The sequence below is a fragment of the Aquila chrysaetos genome, chromosome 3, assembly GCF_900496995.4.
Source record: "Aquila chrysaetos chrysaetos chromosome 3, bAquChr1.4, whole genome shotgun sequence".
Taxonomy (NCBI): domain Eukaryota; kingdom Metazoa; phylum Chordata; class Aves; order Accipitriformes; family Accipitridae; genus Aquila; species Aquila chrysaetos.
In genome coordinates, this window is record NC_044006.1 from 50,443,400 (window position 1) to 50,463,375 (window position 19,976).

The following is a 19,976-nucleotide window of genomic DNA, read 5'->3' on the forward strand; positions in this document are numbered from 1 at the left end:
CGCCTTCCGTCGGACGGAGGCGTGCGCTCACTTCCGGCCCCGGGGCCGCCCGCCTTTTCGTGGCCCTTTTTCTGCCAGCTACGCCCGCTTGGCAGTAGCTGGGCCAGCGTAAACCCGCAGGGCGGGGTTGGGGTGGCCTGATTAAAGCCGACAAGCTGCGGGTCTTAATCAAAGTTAGAAGAATCCGCAGGGCTGAGTGAACGCCGGTCGCACTGTGAACCAGTGACGGAGCAGGGGAAGGATGGCTTGACGCCCGTGCTGCTTTTATTTGTTGAAATGCTCCTGCTGCTTTTTGTGACGCTGTTCAGCGCCTCCTCGTGAAAAGGTTACTCTCGATTAGCATGCCAGTGGTGGAAAAAGGGCAAACAGTGGCACCGATGCCCCACACCAATTTTTACGCATCCATGGAAGTAACTAGTAAGCAGAGGAACTGGACAGTGTTACTTAACACTGGAAAGTGCAATGGGTGTGAACTGAGATGACAAAACCTCCAAAATTCTCACCCGGTTTGGAGCCTGCTGTTGCCTGTTTGCCTTCGGGATGGCTTCCCAGAGGCCTTCCCACGCAGAAGCGGGGTGTGACACACAAGGTTCCTGGTACCAGTAGCCCTCTTTGCTTCGTGTTCAGCCGCTTTTGCATTTTATCCCTCTAGCTTCTGTCTTTCCAAGTTCTTGTCCCTGTTCCAATCCAAGTGTTTCTTGACTGGGTGCAGATGACCTTTTTCAAAGGCTTACAGTTTGGCCAAAATTCAGTAGATCTGCATAACAATTACAGCAAGTACTTCCTTCTTTCTCCTCCCCTAAGCTCTGTACTTCCCAAAGTATACCCCCCTGCTTTAAAACATTAAGGATGCAGGTTTTATTTAACCAAAGAAAAACTCCTGTTTTTCGTTAGCCTCGTTCTTGGAAATGACTGGATTGCTTTGGCTAAAATGTAGACGGAAAGACATCTGGCACGAATAGTTACAGCTTATGTTTCTGAAGTTACATAAAGCTATAAATAACAAAACCCAGAGTCTTAAATAGGAAATATTGGGCAACCTTACTAAAAGAGCGTGGTACCCAGCCTGTCAGTAATTATACAGATGTGTTCTAAACACGTTCTCTAGATGAGTCCTTTGTTTCATCCCTGGTTTTGAACGTGCTCTGTGATGGGAATTGCAAGGGGATATGAAGTCTAATCCAAGCCCTACAGATGCCAAACAGGAGTCTTCATTTGACTTTGTAGACTCAGAAAGAAACATGGCCAGGGAAGAGCAATTGAAGCCTTATTACCCAGACCTGTAGGATAAACTCAAAACTATCTCACTTATGTAAGTAGAAAATACTGCAAAATAGGCATTATTGTCATTGCTCAGATTTATCATGTGGATTGTAACTAAATTCTGTCGATGGTAATTCTGAATATTTTTCCTTACATTCTACATACTATATCAAAGACAAAATGGAAGTGTTTGTAAATTCTTAGGGAGCAGTCACTAAGCAAAGTATTTCAAAAAAGATCTCAAAGGAAAGCAAGAAGTTTTGTGAAACGGAAGAAAAAGTAGTCTGCAACATGATAACATTCTGAAGGCACAGGAAATTTTGTGTCTTCACTGGGGTTTGTAGCATCTCTTCAGGAATGAGGGAATTATAGAAAAAAATTGAAACATCAATCTAGAAAGGAAGTATTTAATATCTCATATGAGAAAGGCAAAAAATGTCTTGAACAACCTTTTAAGAAGCTGTTAGGATGCTAAGGTAACTGTTTTATCAGAAAACAGGAAGTTATTCAGGGCATGTTTTGAAGGCTGCCTGAATGTAGAAAAAGCAGCCAAGAAAACTGTACATAGAATCTGTTGCGGTGGATTATAAAACTTTTTTAGGTAACTTGTATTGATGATGATGATGATGTTGAAGAAACAAGCATTTGTCATCTGTAAAGTATCAGAAACTGTAATGAACTAAGAAGGGGTATAAAGTGCAACAAAAGATGTGGTTTGTTATGAAGGAGGATGGTTCAGCATATTTCAGTGTAGAATATTGGCATATTGTTTAAATGGAAAATTTTTATTAAGTTCGTGTTTAAGAATTCATACTGAATACTTTTGTGCTGGTTTTGGCTGGAATAGAGTTAATTTTCTTCATAGTAGCTGGTATGGGGCTGTGTTTTGGATTTGCGCTGAAAACAGTGTTGATAACACAGAGATGTTTTCGTTATTGCCGAGCTGTGCTTACACAGAGTCAGGGCCTTTTCTGCTTCTCACCCCACCCCACCAGCGAGTGGGCTGGGGGTGCAGAAGAAGTTGGGAGGGGACACAGCTGGGACAGCTGACCCCAACTGACCAAGAGATATTCCAGACCGTACGACGTCATGCTCAGCATATAAAGCTGGGGGAAGAAGAAGGAAGGGGGGACGTTCAGAGTGATGGCCTTTGTCTTCCCAAGTAACCGTTACGTGTGATGGAGCTCTGCTTTCCTGGAGATGGCTGAACACCTGCCTGCTGATGGGAAGTAGCTAATGAATGACTTGTTTTGCTTTGCTTGTGCACACAGCTTTTGCTTTACCTATTAAAGTGTCTTTATCTCAGCCCATGAGTTTTCTCACTTTTACCCTTCCAATTCTCTCCCCCATCCCACCAAGGGGGAGTGAGCAAGCAGCTGCGTGGTGCTTAGTTGCCGATTGAGGTTAAACCACGACAATATGTTTTATTTTAAATGTATTTTTAAATTTTTGATAATCCAACCAAATTATTAGTAATTATTAAGAAATGTTAATAAATAAAAACACTTTCTTTTTGTCTTTCCTTTTTTTGTATGTAGGGACTAGAACGTCCATTTGGCCCTAAAGGACCTTGGGGACCTCAGGTAAGTGAAACATAAGGTATAGAAATACTCTTCCACAGTTTTCTGAGAGTTCATTATGTATTTCATACACAATCTAATTTTGTTGCTAAATGGTACAAATGTGGGGGCAAAAAATAATACATTCTGGTAATGCCAAGAATTTGCTGCACATCTGGCATGGGGCACAGAGCTGTGTTGGTACAGTCAGCTGTTCAGCTGGGCCCTCTGTACGTGCTGTGATATTTTTTTCCTGTCACTGAGGACCTGCCAGTTCATTTTCCCTGCTGCTGGAATTTCTGGTGAGCTACTCAGTAGCCAAAGTGGCAGCTTCTGCAGTGTCCCAGAATGACTGGTAAAGTAACTCCTCCTTAATAAACAGCCAAAGAGACTGAAACCAATCAAGCAGTCTCAAAAATGCTGTGATTGTTAAATAACTCTGTGCTGAATCAGAAAAATCGAAACAGAGTCCCCTTGGTAGTAATTGCCCAACACGCTTCTTTTTTCACTAGCTGTTGTCAACGGCGGGTCCCTGATGCTTTCTGTCTCGGCAGTTGATGGAAGGGGTTATAGCAGTCATTGGGTATTTTAACTTTTACAGTCTTTTTGGAGGGGAGACAGGAATCTGTAGAGAGTTGCTTACTGTGACAGGGATCTCATAAACCTTGTCCCATGTTGCTACTTCTGTATGTCGACAAAGAGAGGACAGAATTTTCCTATTCCACTTCAGTGCAACTGCCTGGACATGAGCATCTCTGGAGTAGATGAAACACTACAGCAAATACAGAGTATCACAGATTCACAGAATGGTTGAGGTTGGGAAAGAGAGTAGGGAGTTAAGGAGAATTTACTCAGGTCAGAACACGAACCTTTAGTCCGAAATTCCATTCTGCATAGTTTAAAGCAGTACTACTCATTTTTCCCTATAGTGGACAGTGTAATTTCTATGATACTATGCAAAATCAATAATTTTAGCAAAACCAAATTTTTGCTGTCTAAGAAAAAACATTTGTTATTCTTGCTAATTATGAAAGAAGAACGTTAAGGATTTGGGAGATTTAAGATCTGCCATGAAAGAGATTAACAAAAGAAACAAAGGAGTCAGCATTTCCTTGCAGAAATTAAGCTGTTACTGCAATGTTCAATTTGTATACTTTAAAATGTTAGCTGGTCTTCCAGGTGAAGTCAAAACTGACTTCTATTAAACTAATTTTTTAAGGTGGAAGCAAGCAATATTGAATTACCTTTTTCTTTTAAGTATGTTAGTTATTTTGATTATTCTATGATCTCTTTATTTCAAACCTTGCATTAATGCTGCATGATGTTACAGCCTACATTCTGTTTATATTTCTGAGACTTCTTATACCAAACAAAACAACTATGAAAAGTAAAAGCAGATGAATATTCTACTAAAACAGAGGATTGATCCAGTATTTTACTGTAACAGCAAATAGTGGGAATGAATTACTTACTAATGGGCATATAAATCATAGAATCATAAAATAGTTTGGGTTGGAAGGGACCTTTCAAGGTCATCTAGTCCAACCCCCAATGAATATAGATAAATGAATAAATCAATATGCCATACTATAAATAATATAACAATTTATATTAATGTATTTATAGACAATTACATATTGTTAAGTTCCATTATTTCATAAAGAAAAATAAATGCTTCACAAAAAAGCGATGATTTGGAATACTTCTTCAGTTTTTGAGTTGTAAGAGACTTTTATATAAGATATTGGTGGTTTTTACATGTCCCTTAGGTATTAACTTAATCGGGTAGAATTTATTATTTAAATGAAAGAGAAAAGCTGTTAAAATAGCTAGTGACATTTTCAGTTAGTGGTCAGCTCAAAACTACAATGAAGAAAAAACAGGTATTAAACAGGTAAGCATTCCTACCCTAACCCATGTACATTTGTTTGTCTTTTCTCTTAAGCAAATTAGCTGATCTCAGACCTTTAAAACAGGGAGACATCTGAATTGGAGCATGCTGTTTCTGGCATGCCTGGGTTCTTGGTCAGTTTTTTCCAAACCTGTATGGTTAGGTCATCAGTTCTGCTTTGACAAAGCAAAAATTTGCTTTGCTTATCTTTTTCATTATTGGATTTGTGATTTCTGATGCTTCTGTGTAGTGATGTATTTCTGTATGGTTTGTCCTGTTGTCAGACCTGTTGTTTTTTTAACAGAGGAAGGGATGATAAGCATTTTCATGTCATTCACAGGAGATCAGAAATGAGTGTTCTAACATCATGTTTGAAAGGTCAGGTGAAAGAGGTACACATTAGTATGTTTGGTACCACAACCCACACAGTTGCTGAGGACTTGCAATGGGAGTAAGGTACACTTATGAGAACATTTTTGTACTTTGAGTGAAATTTCTGAAATATGGGTTAGTTTCTCGGTGAAATATGGCCTGGTATCAGAGAATCATAGAACGTCTGAGGTTGGAAGGCACCTCTGGAGGTGACCTAGTCCAACTCCTCTGCACAAGTCAGGGTCAGCTAGAGCAGGTTGCTCAGGATCTTGCCCAGTTGGTTTCTGAGTTTCTCCAAGAAAGGAGACTCCACATCCTCTCTGGGCAACCTGTTCCAATATTTGATCACAGTCACAGTAATTAAGTTTTCTTCTTATTTATAAATTACCTGAAAAAAAGAGATTTCCTTGGTCCTCTGTGATTAGGATTTCAGAACCTGCTTTTCTGCAAGCCATGCAGATGTGCACGTCTACCTTTTGTCCTTTATTTGTTATTAACTCTCTTTAAAATTGTCTGAAATAGAAATTATAAGCTGAAGTACTAATTGGACAATTTCAGGTTCTCTCTGAATAACTTCCTTCTTCAGATATAAAGGCTGATATGTGGCCTGGAAATATTTAAATGTCACATTTTTCATGGTTTCTTTGGCACTGTTAGAGTCAGGATCTTAGTTCCTTATTTTAGGTCCTCTCATATTTCTTTCTTTTCTCAGAAAACAAAGGAAATGCATAGTCTTTGGCTTCCTTATTAAATATTTTCCTACTTTCTCATTTGAATTACAGTAAATAATTTTTAATGGTCTTTCCAATGTTTTTATAGCTTTGCAAGACTTTTTAAAGAAAACATGGTAAACTATCGTTCTTCCATCCTTCCAGTAATCTCCCTGTATTCAGTGCCTGTAGTTTAAAAACATGTGGAACCATTAGTTGTGTTAATGTTTGTTGGGTGTTTTTTCTTGTCTCTAAACATACTGGAGAATTTGTATTATCCAAGAAACTACATTTCCTGTGTTATATATTCACAGGGTTCATGAATTTAAGCCACAAATGTGGTCTAATGGAACAACAATTAGTTGGCTTAGATTTCATTCTAATATTCCTTCCATTTTAAAAGCATTTTTCCTCATAAACCCAGCATTTTTTCCTTAATAATAGTAGTCTTTAGGATCTCAGCAGTTGTTTTGATAAATAAAGTAGGCCAAAATGTGTGGAAAAACTAAGAGTGATTCAAATAGAGTAGTCTATCGTATATCAAAGGCAAAATTGGCAGCCTGTATTTTCATGCTTATCTGTTTCATTTTTCATCATTGCACTTCCTTTGCTACTGTTGAAGTGCGACATAGTGACTTTTTCACATCTGTTTCCAATAATCACCTACTGGTTCTTTTTATAACAAAGATGAACTTTAGTTTGTGTGTTCCTAACGTTTTTCCATAGGGAAGTATAGGACATGAGTTTAATTAATACTTGCAATAATCACATCATCTAACTTTGATTTTAAAAGGACGTTCTTTAGGTACTAGGGAATCAGCAGCTTAAATATCTGACAACTTATGCATTTCTTGAGACTTAATGAGGGTCCAAATACACTACTAACATATACACAAACTACAGAAGAGGCGTTTCCTGTGTCTCTGGCACAAGAGAGATTCAGAGAAATTTAAAAATGAAAAATTGTATTTTGAACCAGTAAATGCCATTACTCTAGTGACAGGTACCAAGCAAATTTAATGGAAACGCAAGAGCTGTTTGGTGTTTAAGAATGCAGAAGAATTTCACCTTCTTAGAGACCACTGTATCACAGTTACTAGATCACATGAACTGTTGGGACATACACATTTTATAATTGATCATTCTACCATACTAAGAAATTATATTTCCTCCGTTGATCTCAAAATAAATGCTGGAACAGTATTTGGTTAGTGATGCTGTGGGTTTCTGAAAAGTTTCTGAGCCTTTTAAACTCTTGGATCTTTGCTTCTGTTTTCCACACTGTGATTTTCCACTTCTGGTTTTCCTGTAGTTATCTCTACATTTGTACCTTTGTCCAATAGTAGCATATTTATTTATAAATAATGCATAATATTTGTTTAGTTTTGAGGTTGTACCTAGATTATTATTAATCTCTTCATCACTATTGCATAATAGCTGCTTTTTTATATTTCCCTGTTCCTTGTAATTGATATGGCTAAATAAACTTACATATAAAAAGAAATAAATAACTCAGGATCTAATTCAGCTTGACTTTTGGCAAGTCTCATTTTAATCATACATTTTCTGGCCTCTCAGACATTGCTTACACTTCTGATCAGTCCCTTTTATATTCTTTGTAACATCTGCTTAATTCTGATACCATATATGTGAGAACTGCTTTCATGCAGTTGTATCTCAAACTATTTTCAGCAATTTCTCCTCATGGATGAGGTATAAATTTACATTTTTTTGTAACTCTGCAGAATATTCCAAGTTTGTTCTATGTACAAGTCTATGACTTCTTTAAGAATTTTTAATTATGTAGGGACTTTGTACAGTGGAAGCTCCATTTTGAGCTTCTTCTTTAAAGATCTCTTAAAATTCATAACAGATCAAAGTATACCAAGGTTAGTTAATGGTTTTTGATATATTAATTGGAAACGTTTTTTCCCCTATGACTTTGTTATGCTTTTCTGTATTTGATTCCTAGAAGTCTGGCTTTTCTTTTAGTTTATGTCCACCTCTGAGATTTATTGTATTTGTGTCATGTCTGGCCAAGGGGGACTAGCTAAACTAGCCAAATCCTTTCAAGAATACTGAAAGAGAACACCAAAATACTACTGGAGTTTTGCACATTGCAACGTGATGTAAACTTTGACTTTTTAAAGACACGGCAATTTCTAATTAAGTTATGTAAGTCTATTGCTGCTCTTCCCTCTACAGAAACAGGAAAAAGTATGTAGTCTGACATTGCTGTCATTCACATTACTTCTGTTTTAGATTATGATTACTTAAACTTGCAAAAGTTGTTGCTTGATGGAGCCCAGCAGACTGTTTCAGATGTGCTGTTGCAGTCCTCCATGTTATGATGCATACCCAATAGTACTGGTTTATCTGATTTTACATAAGAGAAAGTATTAATTAGATATGGAGTTTGAAGCTGGGGTTCAAACTTCTCTCAGTCTATGTAAAATGTATGTCCTTTTAAAAGTATGCCAAATTATACAGATTCAGCAATGAGATTGCAAAATTTGTAGGTACAGATTGCAAGACTATTTCCACTAGGTTTTAGTATTTCTACTGAAAATTCTTTCATTTGTACAGATCATACTTTCATTCTTTGTATATGTTGTGATTATCACTTAATTTTGTACGATTTCATAGTAAAATCCTAATGCAAGTTACTGTATGCAAGTGCCATATATTTTCAGGGTGAGAAAGGTTCTAAGGGTCCAGTGGGTCCAGCTAGCCCACCAGGTCTTTCACCTTGGGCATTCATTGACTGAGGCATTCAAAATAATAAGCCTTTTGAGTAAGGAAGGTGACTGGTTTTAGACAGCAGAGCATCCTATGCCACTGCATAGGGTTGGGTAAGTTTGAAAGAACCTCTCAACTTCACTTGTTCCATTAGTATCAGTTGTTGTTGCTGTCCTTGTTATTCACCGAGAAGCATAGAAATATGAGCAAGCGGAATTGAAATAAAGACAGCAAGACTTTCACAGACACAGTACTTCCTTTTGAAGGTAATTACTTCATTTTATTAACTGAAAAACTAATCTATGAAAGTTTTGAAATTAACCTCCTACCTTATCTTTTTAGGGTATCCAGGGTCCTTAAGGAATACCTGAACCAAAGGGATCCCAAGGTTTGGGTGTTCAAGGTTCAAAGGTAACCTGTGAACAAAAAGCATGATTTTAAAACAGTAGAGCAAAGGATACATGTGACTGAGGACAAGCCTTTTTATACATTTAGAGCTCCTGTTCTTCTAGGGAAACTCCTGGGAAAAAAAGGTAACTCTTCAGTTTGGATCACTGTCAGTAGCTGACTGTTATGGAGAGAACGCCTTTTGAACTATATCATACGTTTTGATAAGCAACCTTAGTCACCAGGTGCTTACAAAAATAAATTGAAGTGTAGAGGCTTTACAAAGGGTTATTTAAAGGATTTGAAAATGAAATATGCTGTATTCTAACCACGTTCCTCATTGCTGAGCCTGACCAAAGCACTTTTTCAAACTGATAATTTTTTGTAGCCACAAAGTGGCTACACTACAGATGATATGATCACCACACATAAAAACTTTGGTCATCTTTGCTTTAAGGTGTCAGTGAAGTCAAACAATTTACAAAAATTATTCTAAATTCAAATTTTTTTTGATTTTTTTGTTTGTTTGGTTTGGTTAGGTTGGTTTAGGGGGGGACAACAAGGTGAGCCTGGTTCAAAAGGTGATTGTGGAATTTCAGGAACTGGACTGCCAGGAATTAAAGTAAGTCTGTTTTGGAATGGTTACTGTTTTAATCCTTGCTCTATTTTCTTACAATTGTAAGTAATAATTTACCTTAAGACTAATGCAGAACATTTCTAAGGCCAGTATTACATGTGTTCCTAAGTGACACAAGACTGTCATTTGAATTCTCTGACAACCTGGAACTGTACTTACTTCAGCAGATCATACTACCTTGCTGATACATTAACTGATCACTTTCAGCTTTCACTGACTTTGTAGTGCTCAGAAGATCCGTGTGTCAAGTACTGGAGCCCCCAGTCTGGGTATCTAAAAGACAGGAATGTATGAAATGAGTATTTTAGTTTCTCAGGATCAGATAGGAACTAAGGAGTAAAACCAGTTCTTCCAGGAGATATCCTCCCTCCTTGAAGCATTGTATCTTAGTCTTTTAATATATTAGTCTTTAGCTTCCACCTTCTATTACAAGGGGACAAATGTTTTGCCCAGACAGTAGCCTCATTTACTAGCTGTGTCCTGATTAAATGCTGAACAAGTTACCTAGTATGAAATACTATCATTATGCATTATCATGTAGACACACCAGAGGGCAGGACTTAGGTAGCATAAATATCTTTATAGCTTACATAAATTGAATTCAGCAACTAAATGATCCTTTTGATACATTTATTGCAATCTGATTTTAAAAAGGCATATAATCATGGCTTACTTACATAGCATAAGAATAAAAATGGCACTGAATTAAGAGATATCTAGTATTTGGAACAGGGTTTTAAAAACCTGTATAAAATACGTACTTCAAATTGCATCCATTAGCTATGTCTCCTAGCCAGAAAAAAAAAAGTACTATTCTTTATAGTAACTATCGTCATTCTTATTGAGGGAAGAGCATACTGGGGGAAGAAAAAAGTAAATTCAGGACAGTCAATTTTGGTTAATATCCTCGACCAAACTAATCCCCAGTGTAAGTCCTTTGATATATTATATTCATGTACTATAGAATAGTCATCTTGTTTCATACTTTCATAGATCTGTATTCCATTTGCGTTCGGTTGTGGCTTTCCAAGTTGCAGAATCATAATTTACTTTGTCTGTCTTCATATAGAAGCTATGTCTTATCTTTGTCAGCTCTGTATGTTTAATTTTATTTCTTCTTTACCGTTTTTGAGCTGCAGTGATGAGAATAGCAGGAAGTATTCAAGGAGTATAGGTATTGTACCAGAAAAGAAAGCTGCTACATGGTATTTTCCAATAGAAGAGGTGAGTTAGTATGAATGCAGGAACTAAAGGCTTTTTAACTCAAAATTCAATAGCAACATAACACGAGTTTTACAGATGAAACTTTGTATTGCAGACCAGAGCTTTAGTATGGTCATGTAATGAGTGCATTTAGACAGATTCAGTAGTCCTGGGAGCTGGATGTACTGAGCGTCTGGTTGAGAGCATGTGGTTCAGAGCAGCCATTGAAACACTGCTGTACTAAACAGCTTAGCAAGAAGTATTAGTAGTGTTAAAAACAATGCTGTAAATCTGGAGGCATTACTTCCATCAGATTTGATTTCTAAGTGAATATAAAGCTATGCAACTATGTACTGGCAAGACTAGTGAAAAAATAAAGCTCTGAATTGTAAATCTACAATGCTGTGACAGAACTGTCAAGATCCTTATTGTACTTCCAAAGCACAGTAAGTAGTGAAGAGCAGCTTAGGCTGTTTCCAGAGACCAGTTACACACAACATGTAACAGATCTACAGATTTTCTAGCCAGAGAAATACAACCAAACTTGACCCCATTGCTGTCTGAATACTGGATGTTTTTGAGATCTACCAGGTTATACGTGTATTTGACCAGTCAAATTGTTATGTCTAAAAATCATAAATGTTAACATTTTCTGATCTCTGCCAGATGAGAGTCATGTTTGCAGGTCCAAAAAAAGTGAGAAACCTTTGAGCACAGCTGGAAATCCATTCACTCAATTCTGGTTTGGCATATAGTGGAGATAAACCTTGACGATTGCTGGAAAGAGCATTCTTCTGTAGCTGACAATCTGTTTCTGGATGGATAGGCTGTTTACAAGTCTTGATCTAAACATGCATAAAGGTGAGAAAAAGTATGTAAACAGTATGAGTGATCCATGTGACTAATTTGTTACTAATGAAATGCTTAATCGTCACCATTGTGTCTGATCCAACAGATGCTGGATGCTGCCAGTAATTATCATTTATATATAGCATTAACAGATAATTTAGTGTAAAAGATTGTATTCCATTGAAACTCTTTAGTCTCAGTTTGTATAATGAAGGCAACGTTTATTTAATGAAGAAAATTAACCTCAATGGAGGTGACACATGCTCATCCATCATCTGACAGAAGATTATGTAGAGGTGTCTAGGAAGGGGGCCTTTCAGGAGCAGGCTGCAGCTACTGGGACAGCTAATCCTTCCTCAGTTGCACTGGGGAAAGATTGTGAGCGGTGGTAGCATGTATGATTTTTTTCTTGTAGCAGCCTGTTCCTCCAGTACATTTCATGTTAACAGAGCATGCACAGACTGACAATTCTGTGTAGGAATGGTACTATGTACAATCATATGGCAGATGGGCAGCTCTACCATGCAACCTGTCATGGTTTAACCCCAGCCAGTAATTAAGCACCACACAGCCGCTTGCTCACTACCACCACCCTCAGCAGGATCTGGAGAAGAGAATTGGAAGGGTAAAAGTGAGAAAACTCTTGGGTTGAGATAACAGCAGTTTAATAATTGAAATAAAATAATAACAATAATAATAGTAGTAGTAGTAGTAGTAATATGTTGTAACAAAAAGGAAGATAACAAAGAGAGAGAAATAAAACCCCAGAAAGACAAGTGATGCAAATGAAAACAATTGCTCACCACCAACTGGCTGATGCCCAGCTAGTCCCAGAGAAGCGGCCCCCCAGCCAACATTCCCCCTAGTTTTATTGCTGAGCATGATGTCGTATGCTATGGGATATCCCTTTGGTCAGTTGGGTTCAGCTGTCCCAGGTGTGTCCCCTCCCAACTTCTTGTGCACGCCTAGCCGCCTCGCTGGTGGGGTGGAGTGAGAAGCAGAAAAGGCCTTGACTTTGGGTAAGCACTGCTCAGCAATAATGAAAACATCTCTGTGTTATCATCAACACTGTTTTCAGCAGAAATCCAAAACATAGACCCATACCAGCTACTGTGAAGAAAATTAACTCTACCACAGCCAAAACCAGCACACAACCAGATTAGCAGTATCTCCATCTTTGCTAAGAGCTAAGGCCTTACTGAGTTACTTAGTATGTAGATCTCACCCTTTAAATAAGTTAGTTTCATATGCTGTCATACTCGTGGCTCACAGCACACATGACTAGATTATGGGTGTTTGCAAAGGTGTGATTTCCAGCTGAATGTCTTTTTAAAAAGGGATCTGCCCTTGGAGAAGCAGAAAGAGGGTACTTAAGGAAGTGTTTGGTCTAGAAATAGGGGAGACTTTGCTCCCGGGCTGGATGAAGGGTGCTTCTACTAACCTGAATAAAGGCAAAGACTTTTTTATGCTCACTGATCAGTGATGCCCTATTCTTTTTCCCCCTATTCTTTCCCCTTCACCGAAAAATTAATGAAAACAGCAGGAAATGTACTCTGCTTACTTAAAAGCTCCTAGTTAGCATATTCCATTGCTGTTATTTAAACACCAAATGAAAAGCAAAGCAGGCATAGTTTCCGTACGTTTTTCTACAAGGGAACTGAAAAGAGGCAGGGAAATGTGATTATCTACACCATTTTATCATGGCAATGGTTTGTGAAACACCACTTGCTTCAGTGTCTGTGGCCAGGGAGATCAAACATTGCAATAACTGTCTGATTTAGGAGAAACTCTATCCTGATAGAGTTAAAAACCCCAACTTAGCTCGAAATGGGTGTACGTGTTGATTGCCAACATATTGTTTCCCTCAGATCCAGCTGTGTGTGCATACTTTGTCCAGAAACTGCTTGACCTTGTAACTTTCTGTGTTTTAAAGAATCATTCTGTCAAATATTAACTAAAAACAGGATGTCGAGAGAAGATATATGTGGCAAGATAAGGAGAATTGTATAGAAGTAAAAAGTTACTGGATTGTGCTGTCAACATCCTTGAAAAGTATAAATACTGTACGTTTTATACATTGAGAGGAGCACTTGTGGTGGAGATATCCCCAGTGCTGCCCAGCGCTGCAATGAAGAATGCCTGCTTAATAATAACGAATCTCTGTTATTATTGAGTATTGAGTTACGATTTTGTATCAGTTTTGGTGACCCAGATGGGGCAGTCTCTGTTCGGCTGCAGGGAACACCGAGTCGGGGACTCCCTTAGCCAGCCCCAGAATAATTTCTGGAGGGACTCACTGATTCGGAGATCTACTGTGGGGACAGACACGGACCACTGGTAAGAAAGGCATTCTTTTCAGATTTGGGGACCATTCATTCGGGCTATACATAAGTCACAACTCATGAGAGTTCCGCTGGTAGCATTTGTCTGTTTGTTTCTGAATAATTTGAGCTATATGTAAGTCGCAACTTGTGAGAGTTCTGCTGGTAGCATTTGTTTGGTCGATTCTGAATATTATGCGTACTAGTGCACTTGTGTGCTTTGGTTTTTAAGCAGTTGCTTTTGATTTTGAATGATTGAATTCACTGTTCTGGCTATTGTTTTGGGAATTGTGATAATTGTTGTTATCATAATTTGCTGGGTATTTAAGTGCCCTTGTATTTGTTAAAATGGGAAATCAACCAGGAGGCATTTTGAAGAAGAGCCCCCTTGGGTGTGTATTACAGCATTGGAAAGATCTTGGAGGAACTCTGGGGGGCAATGTAAATAAGAGAACTTTGATAAAATACTGTAACCAGTGATTGCCACTCTATAAACTGGATTATGGCGAAAAGTGGCCTTTGAATGGAACTTTGAATTACAATACTCTTTCACAATTAATGTTATTTTTGAGGCGAGGAGGAAAATGGGATGAAGTAATATATGCAGATATGTTTTTCACTCTTCGAAACCATCCTGAATAGCAAAAGGACTGCGGAATCAATCTGGCCCCGTCAGATCCATTGGTATTAGCATTAGAAAAGGATCAGAAAAAAAATCAGAGAATGAAAAGATGCTGTTTGGCATACAGTATAGGACAATGGTATCTCAAATTAGAAAACAGGGAGGAAACAATGGAGGACTTAATACCCTCTAGAGATAGGATTGGAGATGCAGGAGAGAATGAGAATGTTGCTGAAGGCACAAGTTGGGGAGAAGGGGCAGAAGGGTTTAGCCCTGTTACAGGACGGACTAAGACACGGGCTGGACCAGTAATCCAGGCCCCTTTAAGACAGGCTATGGAAAATCAAGGACCAGTCAAGATAAAGGTCCCCTTCACCATGGCTGATCTTGAGAATTTAAGAACAAGTGCGGGAAGTTATAGGGATGATCCTGAAAAGGTTGCAAAGGCTTTTGAGATAATGGTTAAGACACAAGATTCAGACTGGGGGGATGTAGATACAATGTTAGAGATGGTGTTTAACAACTCTGAAAAACAACTGATTTTGAAATCGGCAAGATCTCAGGTAGAAGCCCTAATAACTGCTGAAACTCTCCAGGGATGGTTAGATCACCGTGTTCCCTTGGTGGATCCTAGGTGGAATCCAAATGAAGATGGGCCCAGAGCTATGTTGAAACAATATTGAAAATGAATACTGTATGGAATCAAGAATGCCATCCCCAAATCTGTGAATTGGTCTAAATTGTATGAAATTAAGCAAGATAGGAAGGAGTCCCCTACGAACTTCTTGAATTGATTAAAGGAAAATATGCAAAAGCATACCACTATGAATCCTGAATCTAATGCAGGGAGAGGTCAATTGATTTATCTGTTCCTGGGGCAATCAGCTGATGATATTAGGCAAAAGCTACAGAAACTACAGGGAGCCAGAGATATGGAAAAGATGTTGGAGGTAGCCTGGCAGGTATATCAAGATCGTGATTCCCGGAGGGAACGATCAGTAAGAAGAGCAATTGCCCCTGCTATGATAGCTGCATTACAGGCTAATGGGAATCCAGGCAATATGAAAAACACAGAACAAAGGCGTTCAGTTGGGAGACCAGGAGGTAGAAGTGAAATAAGAAACCCACCACCTCCTAGAAATGTAGCCCTAGCAGAGCATCAGTGTGCTTATTGTCAGGAATGTGGGCATTAGAAACAAGATTGCCCTAAGTTAAGGAAGGGTGCTGGTACCCCACTTACAATTGCAAATGGGGAGAATCAATGACAGGGACCAAGGGATTCTCCCCCAGCAGAACCCTTGGTAGAAGTTCACCTGGGGAAGGAAGGGCCAACTTTGGAATTTCTGATTCATACTGGAGCTGCAATCTCAGTTTTAAATCAAGCACTATATCCTATTAGTGGTCAAACAACTGATGTAGTGGGAGCTACAGGACAGTCAGAAACTGCTCACTTCTTGAAACCCTTGACTTATAAAATTGGGAAAAGTATGGGTATCCACCAATTTCTCTACCTACCGGATGCTCCGAGACCATTATTAGGTGGGGATTTATTGGAACAGTTAAATGCAGAAATTAAATTTGATGGGAATATTGAATTTAGGGTACCAGAAGAAAAACATGTAAAAATTCTGAGTCTAGCATTAACTGTACCTGAGGTACCAAAAGGGGAAATAATGGAAGAAATAATAAATCAGATAATACCATGGGTATGGGCTTCAGGAATACCAGGCAAAGCTAAAAATGCTGAACTTGTAATAATAAAACCAAAAGAAGGGACAGCTCCAGTGAGAGTTAAACAATATCCGTTGAAATCAGCAGACAGAAAAGGGATTAAAAGCATAATTAAGAATGTAATTAATTATAGATTATTAATAGAATACTCATCTGAATACAACACCCCTATATTGCTGATAAGGGATCTGGATAGTAAAACCTTTAAGTTAGTTCAAGATCTAAGAACAATAAGCCAAGTAGTAGAGGACCTGCATCCAGTAGTGGCAAATCCCTGTACTTTGTTAACCAACCTGAGAGAGAATCTTGAATGGTTTACTGTATTAGACCTTAAAGATGCCTTTTTCTGCCTTCCCGTTACACCTGAGAGTCAGAAATTATTTCCTTTTGAATGGGAAAACCCCGATACAGGGACAAAAATTCAATTAACATGGACTGTGTTACCGCAAGGATTCAAGAACAGCCCCACAATATTTAGAAATCAATTAGCAAAAGACTTGGAAATGTGGATGAGACCAGAAGGAAAAAGGAATTCTGTTACAATATGTAGATGAAATCCTGATTGCGACTGAAGACCAAGAGGTATATAAAAATTGGACTGTGATGTTACTGAATTTTCTGGGGACCAACAGGTATCAAGTCTCGTTGCAGAAAGCCCAGATTTTGAAGAAAGAAGTGGTCTATCTAGGATTTAAAATATCACAAGGACAACAATGACTGGGCAATGAAAGGAAAGAGGCTATATGCCAGACGCCAGCACCTAAGACAATAAAATAATTACGAACCTTTTCAGGAATGGCAGGGTGGTGTTGATTAGGGATACTGAATTATGGACTATTAGTAAAACCATTATACCAGCTCATAAAAGAAAATAAATATTTCAAATGGACAGATAAGGCCCGAAACACATTTAAAGAGCTGAAATTGGAGCTAATGAGAGCACCTGCTCTTGGACTGCCTGATTTGATGAAACTCTTTTGACTCTACTGTTATGAACGACAAGGAGTGGCATTGGGGGTTTTGGCTCAGAAATTAGGACCCCACAAGAGGGCAGTGGCCTACTTCTTTAAGCAATTAGATGAAATAAGCAAAGGGTGGCTGGGATGCATCCGAGCTATTGCTGCTACAGTACTTCTTATACAGGAAGCACAGAAATTTACCTTAGGACAGAGATTAACTGTTTATACAACACATGCCATAGCAACGGTCTTGGAACAGAAGGGAGGGCATTGGTTGTCACCCTCACGGTTCTCGAAATATCAGGCTACCCTTACAGAGCAAGATGATGTTGATATAGTCACAACAAGTATCAATAACCCTACATCCTTTTTAAGTAAGAAACAGAACTTTGAACCAACAACTCATGACTACATGCAAACCATTGAGACAGTGTATGCCAGTCAAATAGACTTAAAGGAAGAACCTCTTGAAGAGGTAAATATGAACTTATACACAGACAGAAGCAGTTTTGTGGAGAATGGAAAGAAACTGGCTGGATATGCAGTCACGATAGAAAAAGAGAAGATTGAAGCTAAGCAGCTTCCCAAAGATACCTTGGCGCAGCGCGCCAAAATCATAGCCCTGACCAGAGCATTAGAATTGGAAAAAGGGAAAAAGGTGAACGTATGGAGAGAATCTAAGTATGCCTTCAGGGTGGTCCATGCCCATTGAGCAATTTGGAAAGAAAGAGGACTTTTAAATGGACAAGGGAAAAACATCAAGCATGCAGAAGTGATACTAAAACTCTTGGACACAGTACAGGTACCTTCGACAGTTGCAGTTATGCACTGCAGAGGACATCAGCAAAATAATTCTGCCCAAGAGCAAGGTAATCAACTCGCAGATCAGGAAGGGAGAAGGGTGGCTGAAATAGGTATAACCTTCAGTCTAATCCCAGAAAAGAAATTGCCACTACCTGAACAGGCAAAATACGATGAAAAGGATTTGACATTAATAGAGAAATAAAAGACGAAAATTTACATCAAGGGATGGGCAATTTTAACAGACAAAAGAATAGTGGTGCCATTTAATACATTATGGCATTTGATAAGGATAGAACATAATAAAACACATTGAGGAACTAGAACATTATATGCATTCTTGGCCAGGCAAATAGTTGCTAGGAATTTGATGCAGACTATAAAATCAGTAACAGAAAGATATAAAATATGCTTGAAAAATAACCTGAAAACTGAGAATAAAATAACATATGGAAGCATAGAGAAAGGGAATATGCCAGGACAAATGTGGCAGATAGATTTTTTCAGAGCTACCTAGAAAAGGGGGGGTACCAATACCTTTTAGTGTTAACTGACACCTTTTCGGGTTGGCCTGAAGCATTTCTTTGTAAAACAAATAAAACTCGCGAAGTAACGAAGATACTACTGAATGAAATAATCCCAAGATTTAGAACTGCAAATATAATATCATCAGATTGAGATCCACATTTTATCTCCAGTGTAGTTAAATTTTTGGATACTAACTGAAAATTACACACCCCATACTGACCACAAGCAAGTGGCCAGGTAGAGAAAATGCAACATCGACCCTTACATAATTAAAAGTACAGGACAACAGCAGGTGTTGCTTAATCCATCATATTCCCTCAAACGGGTGGAGTTAACTATGCAGACTAACATTTCTGCAATTAGACCTACATGCTCACCTTTCCTGGGTACTTCCTACACAGGATGGTTAACATGGTTACATAGTCGATCCCTCACCTCTCCAGGATGATCAAGTAGAGACATAACTGGTGTCATTAGAACGGGACTGGGAGACCACAGTGACCAGTGACCTAAGTGGATTGAAACCCCCTTTGGAATCCTCCCTTTTAGCTCTAGGAACTAACCAATGGCTATTATCAGATACACTACCTCAGTGAAGATAGATAAACAAAAAGAACCACCAGCTGATTGCAGATGCACTTAGCACAATCAAAAGTAAAGTCTCTCTAGCCCTTAGCTGTATCCAAACTCAGCTATAGATACAATCAATGATAAATGCAATTATACAGGAGGGTGAAGAAAACACCTTACCTACTGAAATTGGGAAAGTAATTTGAAATAATACGACTGAATTCGAAAAAAAATAATTCAATCCTGGTGATATCTAGTCAATTTCACTTATGACCCCACTGATGATAAAGCCACAGCTTTTGTGCTGACAATATGCAGCACTTTGATATACACTATACACCCAGTCATTACACTGAGAGTGAATCAACTTGGAACTATACTCTACCCTATAGAGCATAGAGTACAGACCAAGTAAAACAGAAGCAAATGGCAAACTGTGAATATTGATACAGGTACTGTGTGAAAACAACAAGAGTTCATCTGTGAAAACAATACCATCGAGGCCCAAGACATTTGCCTTGATACAGAACAAAACGTTTGTCATTTTAAAATATATTCTAACGAAACTCCAGAAACGGTACTTGTATATATTGATAAAGGGTGTGTTTGTATAAAAACCTCTTGTGACTCTATGTCTATAGATCATACAACTATAGATACTAGTAATCACTCTTAACATTTGTGTTTGTAACTTTACTAACATTAAGGAATATGCAACTCCTGTCACAACTCATCAATTACCACAGTCTAATTATACTTTATTGTGAGATATATTACCTACTCCTATTGGAATGAATCTCACCTTGGGGAAAAGACTCTTACGACATGAATACC

At 38.4% G+C, this 19,976-nt stretch overlaps 1 protein-coding gene across 6 annotated transcripts in view; it reads left to right on the forward strand.

Moving 5' to 3' along the window:
- Nucleotides 1-59: 59 nt before the first annotated feature.
- COL28A1 (collagen type XXVIII alpha 1 chain) overlaps nucleotides 60-19,976 on the forward strand; it is a 94,511-nt gene continuing 74,594 nt past the window's right edge. Inside the window, exons 1-3 of one of the 6 annotated variants that reach the window (XM_030009931.2) lie at nucleotides 60-596; nucleotides 1,228-1,312; nucleotides 2,802-2,846. The gene's annotated coding sequence lies outside the window, so the exon portion shown is untranslated. Of the gene's footprint in view, nucleotides 1,313-2,702; nucleotides 2,847-9,951; nucleotides 11,623-19,976 lie in introns of those variants that run through there. The other 5 variants (XM_041122081.1, XM_030009930.2, XM_030009932.2 and 2 more) reach the window with 5 other exon arrangements.